Source organism: Thermobia domestica, chromosome 7, assembly GCF_964235325.1.
Source record: "Thermobia domestica chromosome 7, izTheDome1.hap1.1, whole genome shotgun sequence".
NCBI lineage: Eukaryota > Metazoa > Arthropoda > Insecta > Zygentoma > Lepismatidae > Thermobia > Thermobia domestica.
In genome coordinates, this window is record NC_137460.1 from 187,176,038 (window position 1) to 187,197,407 (window position 21,370).

At 35.6% G+C, this 21,370-nt stretch overlaps 1 protein-coding gene and 1 long non-coding RNA gene across 2 annotated transcripts in view; both read right to left on the bottom strand.

Annotated features, from left to right (window-relative positions):
* LOC145690621 (uncharacterized) overlaps positions 1–4,161 on the bottom strand; it is a 53,436-nt gene extending 49,275 nt beyond the window's left edge. The window contains exon 1 of the mRNA XM_081765686.1: positions 3,920–4,161. The gene's annotated coding sequence lies outside the window, so the exon portion shown is untranslated. The remainder of the gene's footprint in view (positions 1–3,919) is intronic.
* Positions 4,162–7,478: 3,317 nt separating this feature from the next.
* On the bottom strand, positions 7,479–15,241 carry LOC145688984 (uncharacterized). The gene is made up of 3 exons (XR_014132046.1): positions 15,119–15,241; positions 9,774–9,878; positions 7,479–7,719 (listed from the first exon to the last, which is right to left on the bottom strand). It is a non-coding gene; the product is annotated as an uncharacterized LOC145688984 (long non-coding RNA).
* Between the last annotated feature and the right edge of the window lie 6,129 nt (positions 15,242–21,370).

Here is a 21,370-nt window from a genome sequence, read left to right on the forward strand (position 1 = left end):
AGAGGCCCAAGAAACAATAAGAATTTCATTAATAATATGAGAATTTGTATTTGTATATACGGAGATATGTTTTTCTAAACTACGGTTTCATTTTTCTACCTAGTATCTACACTCCTTCTGGATTGGACCACGACATTTTCAGCAGCTCCTCCTGAATTCTCTTTCTCTCTCTCTCTCTCTCTCTCTTATATATATATATATATATATATATATATATATATATATATATATATATATATATATATAAAGAGAAAGAGAGAGAGAGAGAGAGAAAGAGATACGTAGCATTGTAGTATTAGACGCTTGTGTTACTTGTAGCATAGGCGAAAGTAATTCAATTTATATTTAGGCTTCGAAAGTTTCATTGAAAATTGTTTCATGTGCAGAGGTTACTTATTTGTTAGTTACAAATTTTACTTGAAATAAGTTTAATTTATAATCATACAGGTCTAATATGAAAACAGCAACGAAATACACAATGTAATGTAAAATAAGTCAAACGTAATAAATATGTCATTTTTGGTATGGCAAATAGCCGCCCCCCTCAAAATGTATCTGCCCCTCCTTTGCCCCCCTAAGAACTTAAAGCTGGCGTCGTCACTGGTTACTAGTGCAAAACTTACAAGTGCTATAGGAAATCGTATCACTGCGGAAACCCAGATACTTTCACCACAATCGCTTGCGCATATACTTACCATCGCTGACGTGCCTGTTCTATTTGGAAGAACCGCGCGCTGTGGTGCGGAACCACCAGCTTTGCCTGGCATGTCTCACTATGATAACATTCTTGTATTTTTGTGGCCATCTACTGTAGGCTGCTTTGCGTTTCTTGCATTGTAATTTTGGGATAGTTTTGGAACTGGGGACCCAATACAAAGTTAACCAAACCTAATCTAATCTAGGGTTAAGTTCCAAAGTTGGTCGTGCGTTTCTAGCAAAATTTTGAAAATTTACCAGGAAGAAATGAATAATTTGCTTGTTTGTGTGCTTGATCATGTATAAGGAGAGCGAAAGTTCTTATATAAACGGTTCTAAACATGGAACTATTTGGCAAGCGGAAGGAATTACTTGGCGCAACGTTACTTCATGGTAAGAATGTGGGAATGTGATGAACATTTATTTTGTAAACATGGATGCAGGTATATAGGCACGCAGTCTTGGATATGAGATAACATTATTACAGTTTGTGAAACAATAAAGTGATAATCACGAAAATCTTTTAAAAGTAAGCAAAAATCATAGCTTAAGGAACCTAAAAGTAAATTGTTGGAAATGTGTTAAGCAAAAAACTGTAAAGAAACGTGGAGAAGGTTATACTTTGCAATGTAATGGTAAGTAACATAACCAAGATGGTGGTAAGGTTCTAGAACACAGGTCCCCATTCCCATTTAACAGTAATAAAGATAGAAAACAACGTGCCGTGCTGGGCTCTAGCTCGCTTTCACTCGCTAACGCTCGCTCGGCAATACTATGTAAATAAATATTAAACTTTGGTACAGAAAGAAACCAATTATTATCTTTTAGCCAGACCAGGCGGAGGACCAACTTCGGACTAAATACCCTAATCTAACCTCAACCAACAAAAACTACAGAAAATATACCAAGAAAGTAAAAAAAAAAAAAAAAAAAATCAACTAAAAATTCTGGCCTCGAAATCCAAAAATATATCGTAATTTTTGACACATAGGGCCTATCTCTGCGCTGCATTTATACTCAAATTGTGAAAGAATCCATTTTTTTACAATTACTTATAGTAGTCCCCTTGACTTTATTTGTTAAATTGGGTATTAGCATGTCGCCGAGTGCAAGTCTATTTTAGTGCAAATCTAATACAATAAGAAAAGTAGTAAAATAATTATAATTTTTCAACATAATGAGTAGTGTGCCTAAACTTGATCTGCATCTAAATAATGGTTATAACTTCCCTTACACAACAATTTTAGTAAATTATGTTCGTAATTCTCATTAATATTGTATATATTCGAATTCTATTACTGATTTTGTTATGCGTGGATACTTTTTTCGCTTCATTATTATGTTTAAATTAAAGTATCAAATTCAAAATGTTGGGTATTTAAAGTAGGGGAGAGGGGGTACATTTGAACAGGGGGTACCTTTGAACATGTAAGATAACAGGCTAGAAATAATAGTATATCTGGTGGTTTCAAAATTTTTAGTTTGGCAAAACTGCGTTGCGTGACGGTCAACTGTTATCTGCAATTTTAGTGTAACTGTTGATGAACAGCAGTACTTTGTTACATTTGTGGGGTGGAAAGTTGGAATTTTTCTGAAGTTTTGTAAGATTTTTGCCAGAAGCCTGTGTTTTGATATTAGCTGCCATTCATTGCAGAAGCAAGTACATTAATTTACTTATCTAATGTTGCCCTTTGTATTTCACAATAGTTTGTACTATATGGGTATTACCAAATTCCGCTTGGTCATGCCGGTTGGGGCAGTTTTGAACAAAAATTAGGGGGCACATTTGAACATTGTTCTACCTATATTTTTCTGAAACTTATAAGTACCAGCAACATGTTTGTGTTCTCAGACAAGGAAGACAAATGTTCAGTGCCAACTGCTGATATTGTGTGTAGACTTTCTAATCCCACAACTTCTGGAGAAACAAAGCGTACTGCAAAAATTCTGGCATTTCATGTTGATTTGCAGAATTTTAGGGTAGAATAAATTTCGTGTCCAGTACCCAGTTAGTAGTGAAAAAATGTAATTTCTTAGATCTTTTAGATTGCTAGTAGTAATAGGTTTTCCATTAAGCCTATCAGGTATGACGAGCTAAATTAAAAAGTGAATCATAATCATATTTTCACACATGTGCTTCGATGATCATATTTTTTAAAAATTTTCTTCAGATCACACCTACGCCTATAGATATGTTGTCCACATATCCTTTTTATGTGTGTGTGTGTGTAACGTATAACGTACAGCATATATGCAGGCCCGTATTTAGGTAAGTGCTATTCTGTGCTCGAGCACAGGACGTCACAATTTAGGGGGCGGCAAAACTTTGGATGTTTTTAAAAAAAGATTCACAATAAAGTTATATTTAACACTACCACACTCAGAGTCCCGCGCAAAAGCGAGAAAATGTTTAATTCGCTCTAATTATAGTAGTTACTAATTAGCTAGCTTATCTGATTATTTAAAAAAAAAAGTCATCCTCTGCTACACCCACTCCAAGGGGCGAGGATGAAGTTGAACATCATGAAAACTGATACCGTTAAACTCAGCGTCTTCGAAAACAATGAATTCAACACTAATATCTGTCGTTTTCGATTATTTTTAAACTTTCACCCGCTTCACTCGGGAGTTGAGTATGACCTTGAAGTTGAATTGGATTAAAACTGTCACTATTCATCTCAGCGACCCCAAAAACTATGAATTCAACTCAATTCAGATGTGTTTCCGAAGGGGGAGGCAAATTATTTAGAGCACAGAGGCGCACAATATACAAATACGGCCTGCATATATGTTTCAGCAATTATTACTATTATTTCCTTGCCATACGCGATTGGTTAATTTTTGTGCCTTAAACCGTTAATGCTGCTTTGCTACATTAGCCTTGTTATTCGTAAACGAATTCATCCTGAAAATAACGATTATTGTAGTAAAATAACGGTTTGTTCAAAACTGCCCCATGTATGTTCAAATCTACCCCATGCTTGTTTCAATGTACCCCCCAAGGGGGTACATTTGAACGACACCCCCTGCGCCCTTGCATAGAATGACAAGATCAAACAAAGTACTCTATTTTATGGCAAATATAATGTATATTATATTTAGCTTTTGCTACAGTTCTATAAGGAAATTTACTGTGTGTTTGGAAGCAAAAACGAATATTCGAAAACAGATGTTCAAATGTACCCCCCTCTCCCCTATAACTAACTATAATATATTGCTTTACCTAGTTATTGAATCATTTTAAATGTTGATCATCAGGAGCTGATTACATTTTTCGTATACATCTTGCTTATTTTATTTGCTTGTTGTGGAATGTCATGATGGATATTTAAATTTTAACGATTTAGATGCCCAAAAAATCTTCAAGTCATGTTGAAATCCATTGATTCCTAAGAGGTTTAATCTTAATTAAATAGAATTACTATAAACAACATTTTGCAAATAAGTCATAGGTGAACGGAAAGGTGAAAATAATGTCAGTGGTACTTAAATAAGATGGTTCAGTATTCTGCATTACGTTTCGTATATTGAAAGTAAGTACTACTCTGAATGCTTGTGTATTAAGAAGTTAACTTCAAACTAAAGACGCATTTAAGGGTACAGATTAAGAATATCTTCTCTTCTTTTTAGAAAATTTCCAGTCAAAATAACTGAGTGCATATGAAATAGAACTGCATAAAATACTAATTTCGGCGGCGGAGGGTTTCTGTTCACTTTAATACAGCTACACTTTTTGTTCACAAAAGTAGGGTTACTTCTCCGAAATCATTACAAGGGCTACATAACTGTTAAAATAGTTCATATGAAACAGAGAGTAGTTAATATTTACTTTCGGCAGAGTAGTTGTACACAGTTTAAGAGAGCTATATTTTTTTGTAATGTTACTAGTCTGAAAGCGTTACATTTGTCATAGAAAATCATACCATTCCGAAATCTTTCATTAAGATATTTGCAAGTGCAACATACAAGTACTAACCTACCCTGATCTGTTAACCTGACCTAACGTATCTTAACTTATTCTACTACCCTATCATACTATAACTTAATTTTCTTTGCTAACCTAACCTAAGCCACCTACTCTACTGGTCAAACCTACCCTACTCTACTAACCTTACTTAAGTTACCCTATTCACCTAATTCCTGCTTCTTGTGACCATCTAGCACAGACTGATACGTTTTTTCGCATGACTAATTGCTTTATGGAATTTTAGTTTGCACTGACATTAGCTATCTGTACGCCTATATTCAGGTACCCCCAAGAAAATTAGAGTCTAGAGCACATTAGGGTATTATTGAGAATAAGAATAGCAATGAAACAAATAAGAAGTAGCATCTATATTCTCTATCTGCACGTATTTAGAATAAAATAAACTTGTTGAAATTAATATTAGGATTAAGTAGGATTTAAAGTTTATTAGGAGCTTGTTTTATTTATGGACTCCCACGCGTCGTAGGTTAGCTGGAACATTTCCGGATTTATATAATCACTTTCAACCTCCCTAAAATTGTTGAAACCTCAAAATGTCCCGTTTTTCTCTCCAAAACATAAATGGTATAAGGTAATATTAATTGCTCCACAAATTTGGAGAAGTTACTTGCATCACAGAGGAGTCTTTGATTTTTATTGATATCAAACGCGGAGTAGTTACTTGGCTCCAGAATAGAGGTGTGGTTACTTCCAAAGGGGGGGGCGTCTCCGAGGTCAGCCGAGACGAGTATTGCTCAGTTCTCTTTTTATTGATACCAATGCGAGTAACTACTACAAAATTGGGAATAATGAGTAAGTTCTCAGTTTTATTGATATCACCCATTAAGTATGCAATACTTAAAAATCCAGGGTTTATAAGGTATCAATAGAACTGGTAATTGTTTTATTTTAAATTGATAGTTCTAATTTTTGCGTGAGATCTAAAGTATGTGGCAAACAAACAGTACTGAAATCCACGTAGGGTGGCGCTCAGATGCTATGTGGATGAGCTGTGAGTGCCACATCTGTGCTCAGTTGTGTGTGAACCAGCGTACTGTGCAGTTGGTGCGAAGATCCCACACAGCACACCGACGTCCAATGTACATCCATTTAACGTCCGGGCAAGGATTTACGGGATGTCCAGTGGACGTGTGGTTTTGGTCTATACAACGTCTAGTGGATGTACACGGGAGAGTACAAGTGGCACAGTTGCCGTGCATCTACTGGACGTCCAGAACGTACATATTATGTCCATTTCTGGTACCAAAACGAACTAATTATGGACGTACAGACGCCCAATGGACGTGTTCTTTTGGTCCATACGACGTCCACTGGATATACACAAGATGTTACTTTGGGACAGTTGCCATGCATCTTCTGGACGTCCATTCGGAGCTAAAATGGACCTATTATGGACTTCAAACTGATGTAGAGGACGTCCGTATGTGGATATCATGGGAACATGAACGTACAAATTGTGACTATTTTTGGTTCCTACACGGACCAATTATGGCCTTTCACTGAATGTTCTAAAGGACTGCCACAGAAGGTTTACTTAAAGCCCGATACAGAAGCCATACTATCTTGGTTAAATCTATTTTTAACATAGGTTAAATTTTACCATATCAAAGTGACATTTAAATAAGCCATCTTCCATCAATTTTTACTAGCAGTCAACAAATACACACGTCAACATTTATACTATAAAGTTTTATGAGCAAACAAAAAAACAATGAGAAATATTTTTAATAAGTTTAATATTTCGTACCTATCCAGTCAAAATTCTTGTTCTGTGTTCCACGAAAATAATTGGTTTTCGATTTTTATCTACTGAAAGGTCAAACTATTTGAAGATTCGGTATCAATAGCAAATCTAAAATTTATTCAAGGAACGTTCAGTACCTCATGTAAACAAATGCACGTGGTGATTGTTTGATTTTATTGGTTAGAGAGCCTTAGAACACCCATGCGGCAGAAGAAAATAGTCCTAGCTTATAAGGCTCATTACTAGAATTCCTTAGAATTAGACAACAGAAACAACACTTTATCTAAGAACTAAATTGAATTAATGCAATAAAAGAGAATACGCATGCATTGAAAGTGGTTTTGACCACACTTTAGCGCGAATCACAGTTAACAATATGGTCACATGCGGGGAATAAGTAAAACATCAACAGGGTACAAGCACGTGCTTCTCGAAAGAAGCGCTGACCGATAGGCGGAGTAATTCAATTCTGCAATGTTTACATCAGGATCAGAAGGTTCGTTCAATGAACTTTAGTTTAAATTTTACATGAATTAATCCTTCCTTACAATAATGCATCCTTATCTCCCGAAAATGAGAACTCAAAATATAATTAACAAAGTAAAGTATTCTGCCCATACGCTTCAGTTAATACAATTTGTTGATTAAAAAAGCTTCAAACCTGCATCCTCTTCCACTCTTTGTAGATGCATAGAAAGACATCACAAACCGAAACCTCCCTCGATTCACTCTAAAGTTTCAAATTCATTTGGAAATATCAGTTCTCCCTTTTCCTTAGTATTGAGAACAGACAAGATAGCTACGCTTCACTTCTCATATTGAAACAAATGATGACCAAAACTTTTTAACACTATCCCCTCCTTTTTTTTTTTTTTTTTTTTGCATATTATCATACTCATAGGAGAAACATTAACTTCAATCAAAACATGCCATCCATTAATGGCCGAGAACGTTACAAATTATTGAACTTATATACATTAAAGAATAAGAAAGGCGTAACATAGAAAGAAACGAATAACATAACAATATACTTTATTGGATTACCTCTAATTACATATACTGCTCCACAATATTTGTCTTTTTTATATATTGAATAAGATTGTAATACGATTTTCTTTCGCATCTCAATGATATTAAAAGTTTCGTATACATGTTTTATTCTTGATTATGAAATGTATTATAAACGCATAATATTGTTACTAAAATAAATATTTTTTAAAGCAAGTGAATTTTAACCTTCTCACTGATATATCATGAGATTCTTTCTTCGTGCGCTCCATTTTTCTTTTTTCTGAAATTAAGAAAATGGGAAAATTAATTATAGGTATAATCAATATCACAACGATCAAAATTAAAATCAGATTATGAGGTTGCTGTTAACCCGCGTCAGGTACCATGGGATCAAAATTGACCCCAGTGTTCTTCACGTTCTTCACAGTGCTGTAACTTTTAATACATTCGAAATTGCTTCTAGCTTTTTTTTCTTTTTTTTTTTGTATTTTCACTTTGGTTTCAGACAGGAATTATGCTTACTACAGACTTGTGCTCGGGTTTACCTAATGAAGGATATTTGTTAGTATAAGTGTTTGGGGACAAAATTGACCCCATGGTACCTGACGCGGGTTAAGTAAGGTTCTTTATGTATACAAAGTTACAATTCCAAATTGAACTACAAATTACAAAAATGAGCTCCTCCGTGGCTAAGCGGTTAGCATACGCGCCTTTGGCGTGGGAGACCCGGATTCGATTCCCGGCGGGAGCCCACGTGGTTCGGATTCCACGTTAATCAGTAGGTCCACGTCTCATATAGCCTCGCTGCTGAAACGGACGTTAAACTAAAAATAAATTAATCAATACAAATTACAAAATGTATTATTAGCGGCAGTTTCAAGTTTCTGAAAATCTACTTTTTTTCTTGCAACCTTGGGCCACAAAATGTATTTTCTTTTCATACTTTATTCTGTTCAAGCACAATACAATGAATCTCAAATTTCAAGTTTAACTCCCAAAAGTCGTTCCATCTAAGAAACAGGCTTTCTCATTCCATTGTAAGATCGAAGAATGTTAAAGGTTTTCCGATTTTCTAAAATATCGGAAAAAATATATACTGTAAGTACGAATATATCCCCACCTTTCCGAAATAATATATATACAGGTGGCGGCAGTGCGAAGCTCCACAGTGGCGTTCTGTTTCCAAAGCTTAACCCTTTTAGGCTTTATAGTAACTTCTGTTACCACGGCGTAGTATCGTATTTGATCGCTTATTTAGGTTCTATAACAAATATTTAAGCCGGTTTTTTTATTGGTCAAGTCTAGGATGGACCAAAGAACACCCCAGATGCGTTTTGAAACCGGATGGTGAACTTGGCGACGCCAAGTGGGGGCGGAAGTGCGTGCAATTTTTCATAAAATACATTTCAGAAATTTTTCACGCCTTTAATTTTCAAGATGTCAGATTGAAACTTTGCATACTGATTGCGTGCACCATTAGGTACCGGTATTTCTCATTCTTTTTGAGATCCCTATGTGAAACCAGGGTCGGGTACGAGGGGCTCAAGTGTTTTTCGGAGGGGTCCGAAGCGGTGAGTTTTTCTGAAAAATTTCCGATTGTCTCGATTGTTCCGGTTGATGTGTACGATACGGACATGTAGTGGTACTGTTAGAAAGAGCTCGTTATACTGAAGAAAATGACGTTTGAACCATGACTGTACCCAGGCCCGGGCCAGAAGGGCGCAAAAATTTCGATTTCTTTTTTCCAAAAAATCCCCCAGTTTTTTTTTTTCGTTTCTAGTGTATAATACGGACAAGCGAATGATACAATTGGAAAGTATCCTCTATCCTTAAGAAACAAAGTATGAATTTTGATCCTACGACAGATATTAAGGAAGCAGTAGTTGTTTGAGTGAAAGTCTTAGGTTAACTCAAAAAATGGAAATCCTAAAAGGTTTAAACATTTCTATGTATTTATTTATAGTTCCGTATTTTAATCTACTACTTATGTAGCATGAATGCAAATGAATATCAAGCTGTTCGGTGAAACTATCATTTTTCTTTTCAAAAGTTTTGTTAAACACTGAGTAAACACCCTGATATTTTTAAAAAATTAAATTAAACGGGTAACTGTAAGCAAGTATACTATTACTTCAATACAACACAGCTTCTTGGTATCGTAGAGTTTGTTGCCAGAGTACATTAAACTTCAGTTTCTATTCTGTACGTTATCTTGTTCGTCTACCTTATGTTCTACGCAATTCATTAAAACAACCGTAATATCATTTTACTACTTTGGAAATTTGTTGAATTTTATAACTTAAAACTATACTTTCTCAATAAATCATAACTAACCTTTGTTCTCTTCCCTCCTGTCTCTCCTTCGTTCGTCGCAGCCGCTTCTGAATTATCGTCTCCACTTTTTCTCTGTAACTGTCCCGCAAGCTTTTTCTACGGATTCTGTGGAAAGAAGAATAAGTGTTATACTTGAGTCTGTGTATATTACTGTATTTTGACATTCTAACATCTGCAAATCTATGAGACCTAAACTAGTTATAACCAGAAAATGTAAAAACAGCAACTAAAGAATTTTGCAGCAATTAACGTAATCATGCCTGTTTGCCTCTAACCAGGGCCGTAACTTGTGGGGGCAGGGAGGGCAACTGCCCCTCCAGGAAAGCTTCCCGCCGTTCGAGGGGGCCTACTTTAAGACAATTTTTTATTCCATATACTGTAATACATGTAATTATAAATGAAGCATCAAACAGGTTCACTACATTCCATACACAAAACAGCACACAACAGGTAGATAAAACAAAAATGTGTCGTGGACCCAATTCAGTAAAAAATGTCTATATTATTAAGTGCGCCAGAAATCTTTATTCTTATGGCTTTGACATTTGTAAATATTGTCCCTTTAGTTAATTTGTCATGTACGGAATGGGCCCTGCAGAGAGCTGGAGGGCCCACAAAGAGTAAGAGAAAGATGGAAAGACGAGATCTATTTTCGAATTTTGTGGGGAATCCAAAACAATCTTTTGGAGGGGGCTCAAATATTAATGCTTTCCCCCCAAAAAAAATCTAAGTTACGGCGCTGCCTCTAACTTTAATTTAGCAAGACATGATATATTATGTGTAATTGAAAGGAAAAATGTTATAAGGTAGATATTTGTAATCGACTTCAAAAATGTTATATATCTAACATTGAGCCCATTTACTACGAAAATATATTTATCGCACATTAAATGTGCAACATAAAAATTGTACTATTTTTTTTTAAAAAAGGAGATAAACATATTTGAGTCATTGCACGTCAAATTATTACACTACAGCCCATTTTCAACCCGACCCTTTTCTTTCAAGTAAATTTTATTTCCGTGTTATCCTGGATAAAAAATTCATTAACTGTCTTAGAAAAAATTATGAAATCAATTACAATTTTATCTACGTCCATTATAGCTTACAATTTAACCTTTAAATATTAAGACTAAAACCAAATCTTTAAATATTAAGACTAAAACCAAATTGATGATGCAATATTTTTGACATTTTTTTATATTTCAGACGCGTGTCTCTGGTAACATACTACACGTATGAACCTAACGCTGCATTTCTACTAGGACAGTACTGCAAATGCCATTTAATTCTGGAGATGGTGTGCTATGGACTTACAAAACTTACAACCATTTGTTGACTTAAACCGAAACAATTAGACATAGACCCCAAAAACGTATGGTCCTCTCAATACAGACCGATTATACTATCCTCAAACCAGCTACAAGTCTGTGAACAAGTAGAGATACGAAGGAGGACCACCGTTAGAAAGTCCCCCCCTTAGTAACTGCGTCTTAGTTATTTCGTCTCGGCTAGACGACCTTCAGAATTGAACAAATTCTATATAACAAACAAACTTCGTTACCACCAAAAGTTGGTCAAAAAGCAAAGATAATAGAAAGGAAAATTAAAAAAAAATCCAGTTTAAGAAAATTTAAATAATAGAAATTAATCTAACCAAAAGGTGAACTAAGTAAATAGGAATAATTTACATGTCCGGAGGAAAGCTTAAAATTAAATCGGATAGTTATTAGCACAAGTCCATCGGTGATGGAAAATAACGTTAAACTTTCTTACTGTGAGCTCACACACATGTCCCTCCACATCACACCGCTCTGCCCCGAAGGAACCATGACAAACGCCATGAAGTATACAAGGAGATGAAAATTTCCTCTCACACGAAAACAAAGTAGGAAGAAAGTACTTAATTCGAATGAAAATAGAGTACAACTAAAAAAACTGGAAAATACCGAAATAATGAAAAAAAAAAAAAAAAACATAGGATGTGTTAACCTGTATTACTTTTTCTTTACTAAATCTTCCTCGTTATTGGAAATATTATAATATATATAATATAATAACGTTACTAAATATTATATGGACGTATTTATGAAGTTTCGCAAGATATCAATACGCATAGATGTCATTACACTATTCGTCTTCACTTGCACGCCGAATTGCGACTAATTTCCACTCAACCTCATCTGGTCGATATACCTTTTACGCCGAAACTTTAAAACTGAAAATTTCTATAGTTACATTGTACGTGTTAATCCAACCCCGATATTCGAAGAAAAGACGCTTCTACATCTCCTACTCCCAGCTTCTAGAATCTGAGAGCTAAAATCTTTAACCAATGACATTTCTTCTATCCACCTGTGGCAGATGTGACGAAGAAAAAAATATCACTGCTAGCATTTGCTAGTAATTATTTCAACTTAATAAATATAAAGGATACTGTAAATAATAAACTTTACTATTATGACCCCCCCCAAAAAAAATTGATGCTATAGACCTTTTGCGTTTCTCTCTCTCTCATAATCATTGTAACGATAAGATACACACTGAAGTATTGAAATGCGGGAGCGTTTGAGGCAGAACAGAGAAAAAATAACTCAGGGGAATAAATAAATAAATAAATAAATAAAAAAATAAAAAACAAGTACATAGAAATACACAATTTGGCGACTACTTTCATCTGAGTGTCTATGATCCAGCATCTTCAGTTTTTATTGTGCAGTATTTTCAGTCTTATATTACAATATCTGCAGATATGTTTAAGTAGATAAACACTGCATCTAAAAGTTTTTAGTATATCGTATTGTGAAAGCGTATCTTCACTATAAAATAATGCCTTCAGTTGACTTGAAGAATTATCACTTTACGAAACGATGGCTCAGTGGTAGAGCGTTCACCTCTGGTGCATATGGCCCCAGATTCAAATCCTGTTCCCGCCAAGTGAACTTTGTGGTGGACAAACACCATGTGCGTGGGTTTCCTCGAGGTTCTCCCATTTCCTCCCACTTTCTTCATTCCACCATTTAATTCATTTCTCATCATCACCACCGTCTCATTTAGCGTAACAGGTATAAACGTGGGACGTAAAACTCAAAAATATAATTTTCATTCGTTTACGAAACGACGGAGCATAAGTGAGATGGGGGAAGGGGAAGCAGGTGAAGAGAAGAAAGGTAAAAGAAGGAAAAAAGGTGGACTCAAGGAACTTGTGCTATTGTCGATTGGGGCCAGAGGGAGGATTCATCTTTAAATTATTTCTTTTTTACTTTTCTTCTCCTTATTTAAATCTAACGATACACATTACTGGGTTGTGCTGTATGCAACTTCGGTAGAGACTAAGCACCGCTTGGCGAATTTATGTTCACCCCATTCCTCTGAGCAGACGAGAAATGATGCGAAAAGAGCTTTTAAGCGATAACTAGAAGTGTAAAATGTCCAAGAACTCTCATTATACTCTGAAACAAACTAGGCCTAACCTAGGGAATATAGCATTCCTGCTTTTTATTGGTCACCTAGCACAAGTTGGTACATCATCATGCACTGTAGACTTTATGCCACACACCCGTAATTTTTTTTATTAGGCTCAGGCCAGTCTTTCAGAACCGGTATCCGCAATGTCGTTGCTGTTGAGTTTAACGTCCCGTTCATCAGTAAGGCTACATAAGACGTAAACTTAATGATTAACGTGGAATCCGAAACACCTGAACTCTCGCCGGTAATCGTACTCGGGTCTCGCACGCCAACTGCTTAGCCAGGGAGGAGCTCACATCCGCAATGTATTTATACTTATGATATTATTGCTGTATTGCCAGAATACGAAAATAAGAAAAGGAATATTATTTAGTTTCTCACCCAAAATACTAGATATTGGCCCTGGCTCACTTGATAATGATTATTGTTCGAAATACGATGTGAACGTATGGCATAAAAGCTAGTCCATAAAACACTGACTAATTTGTGCTACGTGGCCAGTAAAAAGCACGAATGCCATCCAACCGAATCAAAACAGGAGAGCAGAAACAGCGTCCGTAGGGAGCAGGCGCGTCAGCGGCGATGAGTATACGCATAAACGAGGATGGTGGAAAAACAATTTCATCAAACAGTTCATTTCATAAAATGCATGCCTTATGTGTTGCACAGCTTTGGGGGAGGTACCACATGCAATCCAAAAAAGTACCAAAATGTACTAAATTAGATTATATTCGATTAGGTTTGGTTAAATGTTCCTCTTCTTTTCTGTAGCTTCAATTTGTTTACACTAGTCACAATAAATTTTTGCCTGTTTAGTAGACCATGCCTTTCACACAATTTCGGCAACTGACACTCATTTTTGTATAACTTCATAAAACTCAATCACGATATGACACAACCTTGTCATTTACGCACTTGCCTTTCCCAAAAATCATAACAAATATACCGCCAAATAGTCCCTTCCGCCCCCCATATATATAGTGTAGCTTACAATATCAAAAATAACTAACGACAAGTATTTTGGTAACTATCACCCTCAACTTACTTTTACTCACGAACCAAAGAAACTCTCCAATTTATCTGGTAAATTTTCTAAAATTGGTCCGGCGACACAGTAGTTAACCCATACTGAGCCCTCCTGAAGTCAATCTGCAAGTAGTAATGGAGCTCCTCATTTTGTGCATGCTGGGCTAAAAGAAATACAAAACTCTAATGTAACCTGGGAATGTAAGAAATCTGTCAAAATTTGGTTGAACCGTCTTCTCGAGTAATGTCGAATTGAGTCCTGAGCTTTGGTACAGAAGGAACGAAGCTCACTAGTATCTTATATGAGGGTGTTATTACACCCTTCAACATCCGAATTCACTGATATATATATATATATATATATATATATATATATATATATATATATATATATTACCAATTCCCATGTGCCCATCTACGTTACCCCAGCCTATTATAATACACCCGAATATAAGATTTGAAATGGAATGTCGACGTAATAGTGAAGTTATCCACGTCCTGAATTGTTCCTTCTTAATTAAGAATTGCTTTATAATTGATAATGACTTACTTTTGTCCACATACACAAAAACTTTCAGTTGTATAATAAATGGTGCACCGGAATAAATCTAGGTCAATGTTCCGTTAAGGGGGTCCAGTGCCTTTGACACCACTTCTTTCTATTGATTTTCGTTTGATTACATAATATAACGTTATATTAGGTTAGGTTAGGTTAGGTTAAGTTAGGTCAGGTTAGGTTAGGTTAGGTTCGGTTAGCTTAGGTTAGCTTAAGGGGGTCCAGTGTAGTTTTGGACCCCCTTAACGGAACATGGACCTAAATCTATATAAACAAATCACTCATCATATCTTACCTTTTTCGCAGTTCGTTTTCTATCTTTCTTCTTCACTCCAACACAGAAAGGTCTTCGTAAATAAATTACTGAAATTCCACAACCTTAGTCAACCATTCAATTCAAACCGGCTGAGAGTGCACTGTGCAAGGATCTGCGCATGCGCCGTCACTAACAATTGAATGTTGTTTTCCGTACGTCCCTTTTTTTATCCAGATAATGTAGGTCCGTGGACGTTTCATTTGTGGATTAAATATTGACATCCAAGGGACCATCCACTGAAGTCCAGAAAATGGATATTCACTTCTGAACGTAATATGGACATCCAATGGACCGTCCACACAAGTTCAGAATGTGGATATCCATTGCCGAACGTAATATGGACAACCAATGGATGTTACGCATAAGTCAATGTACTAAAACTGGACGTTCTGGAAGTAATATGTACGTCCACTGGCTGTGATGTGCTCTGTGGGATAATGTTACTGACAACAGAGGAGGAGGTACTTATTGTCGAGCAATATTTCCACACATACGGTGTGAGGCAGCGTCTCACTGCAAAAGATTAGCGTGGCCTTCTACTGTATTACTCTGGAGTGTTAGCTATGGCATATGAAAATGAAGATTTCATCAGTAACATATGGTTCAGTGATGAAAAGCAATGTGTAGTTTGATCGCCACATCAATCGACAGTGGATTATTGATCCAGTCTTGCATGATTTGTGCGGCTTTTGTGGCGGAGTTATTGCCCACACTGCAAGTGAGTCACTTACCCTTCTGCTCACAAGAGTTTGGACGTCGCTTGATTTGCTGTGGAACGAATTTTCCATATCCTTCCCACTCCCCTCACCTCATGACTCCAGATGCCTACATACGGGGTATACTGAAGGAAGCAATTTTCCGAACAGATAACTTCCCACTACTATACCGGAGTTAAGAGAAAAGATTCGGTCATTTGCTTTGTCATTCCAGCAAACCGTGTTCACTAACATGTTCATCGATCTACAGGACCGTTATGAATAAATACGTGCGGTATAAAGTTCAACATTTTGAACACATGATGTACAGGAATTATTCCTTGTAAATTTACAGTATGTGTTCAGTAACATTTAGTTGACATCCATTTCACAACCTTCCTTATGTTATGTTGTACAGCAAATAAATAAATATCAACGACGTGATTTCAGTACTGTTTGTTTGCCGCATACTGTATATTTTCTCGTTTCCTTACATTACGATTTCAGAGATGGAGTTGGTCACTGGGTAGTGGGTCAAGGGCTTAACTCAGTCAAATTTTGAAAGTGTGTCAATGAGTTGTGTTTCAATACTGCATGACCAACTGAGACCTGCTATGACAAACCGATCATATGACCCATTTCGATGCACCATTTATCATTACCTACTGTGGCTATGATAAAGCCAGACTCTACAAACACATCTCGGTCGTGAAGTTTTTTCATGTATAAATTTTGAAACAAAGGATTGCTAGATCCGTTAGCACAGTAAACTTTCTTGCTTTCCTGCCTATTTTCTGGATTCCTTTGTAAGCAAAGCCGCATAATATGTGACCCTGACATCATGAAATTGGCTGTTTGACACCGTAAGAAGTTAAAGTTCCTAATAACAAGAAATAATTATGTAATTCGTTTATATGCCGTATTTACAATCTTTATTTTCAATATATCTTTCCACTTTAGCTTCTTTACTTCAGCTTGAGCTTCTATAAAAGATGTTTCTTAAATACCAATAAATGCTTTCTCAATTTTGAGCCTCCTTTTATCATTAATACTTTTTAGACAACTTGATATCTAAAATTCTATCTTTTTAATACTAGATATTACTCACATATTTTTACGAAGCACTGTGTCATATTTGTCAGTATATTAGGTTGATTGATTAATTGGCATGTGATGTCCTTTTCCAGCTTAATTTTCATGTAAGAGGGGATTTCAAATTGTAATACTTGTACGAAACAAAGCTCGAGCTTGGCTTTAGCACCTCCCCCTTTCAAACATACACCCCCCCACACACACAATATTCGGTATTATAATAGGAGTTATAATAGGAACAACTTAAATATTTTTTCATTGATTTTCACAAAAATAATAATTTTGCCATTTCAAATGTATAACAATCATCTAATGAAATATTCTGTTTGTTAAGAAAATCTTAAGGAATGATTTTATGTTATGAGATAGAGAGTAATAATTGGTTAGAATTCAAAAAACTTGACGTACTATGGAAAATTGAACACTTGTGCCCCATGCTAGAGAAGATAGTAATACAATAGCGACCATACTTAATAGGTTGCTTCAAGCTACACCATTCTACATTTGCAATACATGCAGCATTATTTGCTAATCGAATTCGAAAGGAGAAAGATTGTTGAAAGGTTATTCTAAGAAATATTCTCAGTTTTCGGGTTAAGTTAGAAGCAGGCAATAAAAGACCTTGTCTTGCTGCACGATTTGAACAGAACACATAATTAACAAACTATTTAACGAAACGCTAGAGTTTGTCTTATGCTACCTTAAATTTACTTTTAATCTAGTATGAAGTGTTTTCCTGTTTCACACTAGGTTTTGATTACAATCAGATATGACTGAGTTTGTGGCAACAATATTGGAAATTACTATCCTTGTAATTTATAAGCGTGTTTTTCGCCCAAACCATGGTTTTTACGTCACAATAACTTATGGAAAGCAGGTTCAATCTTTTAAATGTTCGTCTTTTAAATGGTGGTATTTGCAATGATCGTTAATTCTAATAAACTAATCATAAAATTTCAACAATAATTAGCTAATTATAACATTTCATGCAGAAAATCAAATAACTCAACTAAAGATCTTTATTTCATAATATCTTATTGTCTTGGCTATACTTACATGATAGCTTCTTAACTAGCTTAACAGTTCTTGTGCGACATCTATCAACGGTTTGCATAAATAAGTGGTGACAGCAAATGATTTATACCAAAAAGGCTCAGTTTGGAATTCTGGCAGGTCTGAACTTTTAACATGCTTCAATGTCAATTTCAATTCATACTCAGTGCGGATAAGGATGATCTGTGAAGAGAAAACAGATGTTCGAACGGCGTAGAATTGGAATAGTCAGTTAAATCATCTTTCAATCAATTATTCCAGATTTGATAGTATTAGTTTACTTCAACCATTTTCTGACTCATGCATGGTTACTTCTTTTCTTTCTTTTCGCATGCAGGTTGACAAATTATGTTAGAATTTGGCCCAGACCTTGCAAAAAATAATTTGGAGCTGAAAATTGGAAAATGTGCTCTGTTCCATTCCATAAACAATATATCAAATGTCCTGAACTCTCTCTGTCTGCGTCATAGATTTAGGGTGATTCAATGCCTAGAGTCTGGTTTATAATCTACAATCGTTCCTAGTTTGAAGTAGCTTGTGTTAGATGTGAAGTGACCATGTGATAATTGTGTAAACTCTTAACTTAATTCGCTAAATTCATTTATTTTATTAAATTACCACTATGTTCTACAGAATCATGAACTCTTTAAAATATATCGGAACAAAACTTTTATTAATGTTGTACATTGCCAGACAGTTTGAATAAGCATCTATTTGTTAATTATCACTTTCGAAATTGTCAATAAACAGGCTTCTTCATTTTACGCATACCTTTCCGCACAGCCTGATACTTCCCCGTTCATTGAACGCCAAAGCCATCACTTTACAGCCAGACAAAACCACTGAGGACACATGGACAAAGGGTATTCGACACACAGTTAGGATAAGTGCAGGATGGACGAGAGTAGCGGATCACACCGTTGGAGAACAGCCAGTTCCATAACTGAAGAATACCATTCTGTTGGTTTATCACCGCAGATACATCGAGCTTAAGTTGAAACTAGTTTAATGAAGATGTAGGAGAACATCATTGTAAAGACGCATTGTCAGGAGAGAATTTGACGCCCTTTGCAGATCAACAGGATAGAGATCCAGATGTTGACTGACTCCAGTTTATCCAGGCTCCTCCAGAGAAAGACATTCATCGTTCCAGATGACCAGAACGACGCCAGCCTCGTTGGAATATCAGGCTAGTGCTCATTCCTTTGTCTTAGTCAAAACTTTTCTCTCTCTTTCTCACCTATTTTTCCAACTAGTAATTTTTCAAAATTAAAACATTTGAATTTCATTTAAATTCAAATATGATTTACAGTTAAGTACCGTGTTGTGCATCAGTTTCATCCCCATTGTGTTGCGTTCATTTAATACGTATTCTGAGCTACAACTGAGGCACAGCACCGGCACACTAGGAAGTTAAAACCGTGCTGTCTGTTCCTGGTTACTTCAAATACAAAATCAAATGTTACATCATAAGTTGATATTATGTCATGTTATATCTTAACAGATGACTCGCCTTGGACAAAGTAACGTTATATTCATAACTTTAGTGAGGATAAAATTATTTTAGGAAATTAATACTCCCTGTAGGTTCCTGGTTACTTCAAAGACAAAGTGAAACGTTACAATATAAACTGATGTACTTGCAGGGGCGGATCCAGGGGGGGCGATCGCCCCCCAGAAGAGGAAACTTTTTTAAATTTTATATATAAATAAAATATATAGTTTATTTTTTGACGCTCTTAAAAGTAGCTCTAAGTAGCAGTATTACAACCTACCGCCCCCCCAGAAGTCCGTCCTGGATCCGCCCCTGTGTACTTGTATGTTGTCTTTTAGGAGATACCATTAATTTGATCAAGGTACTTCTTGATTCAAAAATTTTATAAGTAGGTAAAAATTGATAGACACATTTAGTTTTGCTCTCTCTACTTTCTATCTGAAAGTGTGGTCTCTGTCGGCTTCTAGTTGCTTCAAAAAGAAGGTCTAGTTTCATTTTATTAATTAATATAATTTATTATTATCTCTTTCAAGTAATACTCAGTTAGGGATCTCGTGCTTTCGATCAAAGGATTTGATAGGGACACATTTTCTAGGAAAATGTTACTCCTCTATTGAGTTTTGTTCGTGAGGAAGATAATGGAAATGTTAACGATGCTAAGTAATACAAGTTTATAATTATAAATGAAAATTTCAGCAATAAAGTTAAAACATCTGCTACGATTTTTAGAAAGAGGAGATGGCATATGTACGAGTAATTGGGAATAATAGACTATTTAATAAAATTTCTATTACCACAGGATATACCTAAAGAAGCTACAGCATACAAACTCTCATAAGATTACAAGTGAAAATAACACCTATAGAAGACAGAATATGAACAATAAAAAAACAAGAAATAATAAGTCATATTAAACAACTTAATAACAATGCCCCATGCCAGGATGGAACATGATCTGAAACTTTCGAAAAGAATGCACACAAGTTGACACCATACCCACCAAAACATTTTAACTGTGTTTTAAAAGTGAACTTATTCCAAACAGGTGGGAAAAATCATATAAAATTATTTTAAAAAATCAGATTAAAATAAATAACAAATAAAATATATGATTCTGACTGTTTGGATATTACAACCATATTAACAATGGGTGACGTGATCTAACCCTTTATCTACTTTTACGTACATGCAGAAAGAAAATGTTATAGAAAATCATTCGTACGTTGTGTTCGAACGGTACTTCTTGGTAACACTTCACTCTCTTTTGCAAAATGACCAACAATTGGCTGCAGGGGCTGCTAAATATGCGATTCGAACTGACATTGGTCGCTGGAAGTGTGACGTCACGTGGAAGAGAGGAAATCGCGTCTTCTGCTTTTAGCATACACTTTTTGTATACTACGAGCAAATTCTAACTTCATTTGATTGTTGAAACTGCATAGAGACAATATTACTAATTCTAACACTACAAATACGCAGGGTAAATTGCTATATTTTAATAAATTTATATTAATGTTATCATCCACTCGTTGTTGTTTTATGAATATTGATAGGAAATGTTAGTGATAATTCTAATTGCAGCCCTCAGAAGTCACAGAACCCGGAACGCATTGATTGTTTTTTCTTTGCACTGAGTTTCTTCATTGTTTGGGCTTTATTTATTTTAGGTTGAGGTTGCTCAAATAAATGTTCTTGTTTTTACGTGTTTCTACTATATTTTGGGTTTAGTTCGCGGAAAATGTGCCCGAACAAAATGCGTAAGCGCGAGTGCCAGGAGGCTAATAACTGCAAATCTCATTGAAGGATTTCAGCCAGGAGCCTGAATAAAGGATGTGAGCCCAAGCAAAAATAAGTACAAGCCCTACTAACGCCAATGAGCTTGAGTCCCACTGAGTG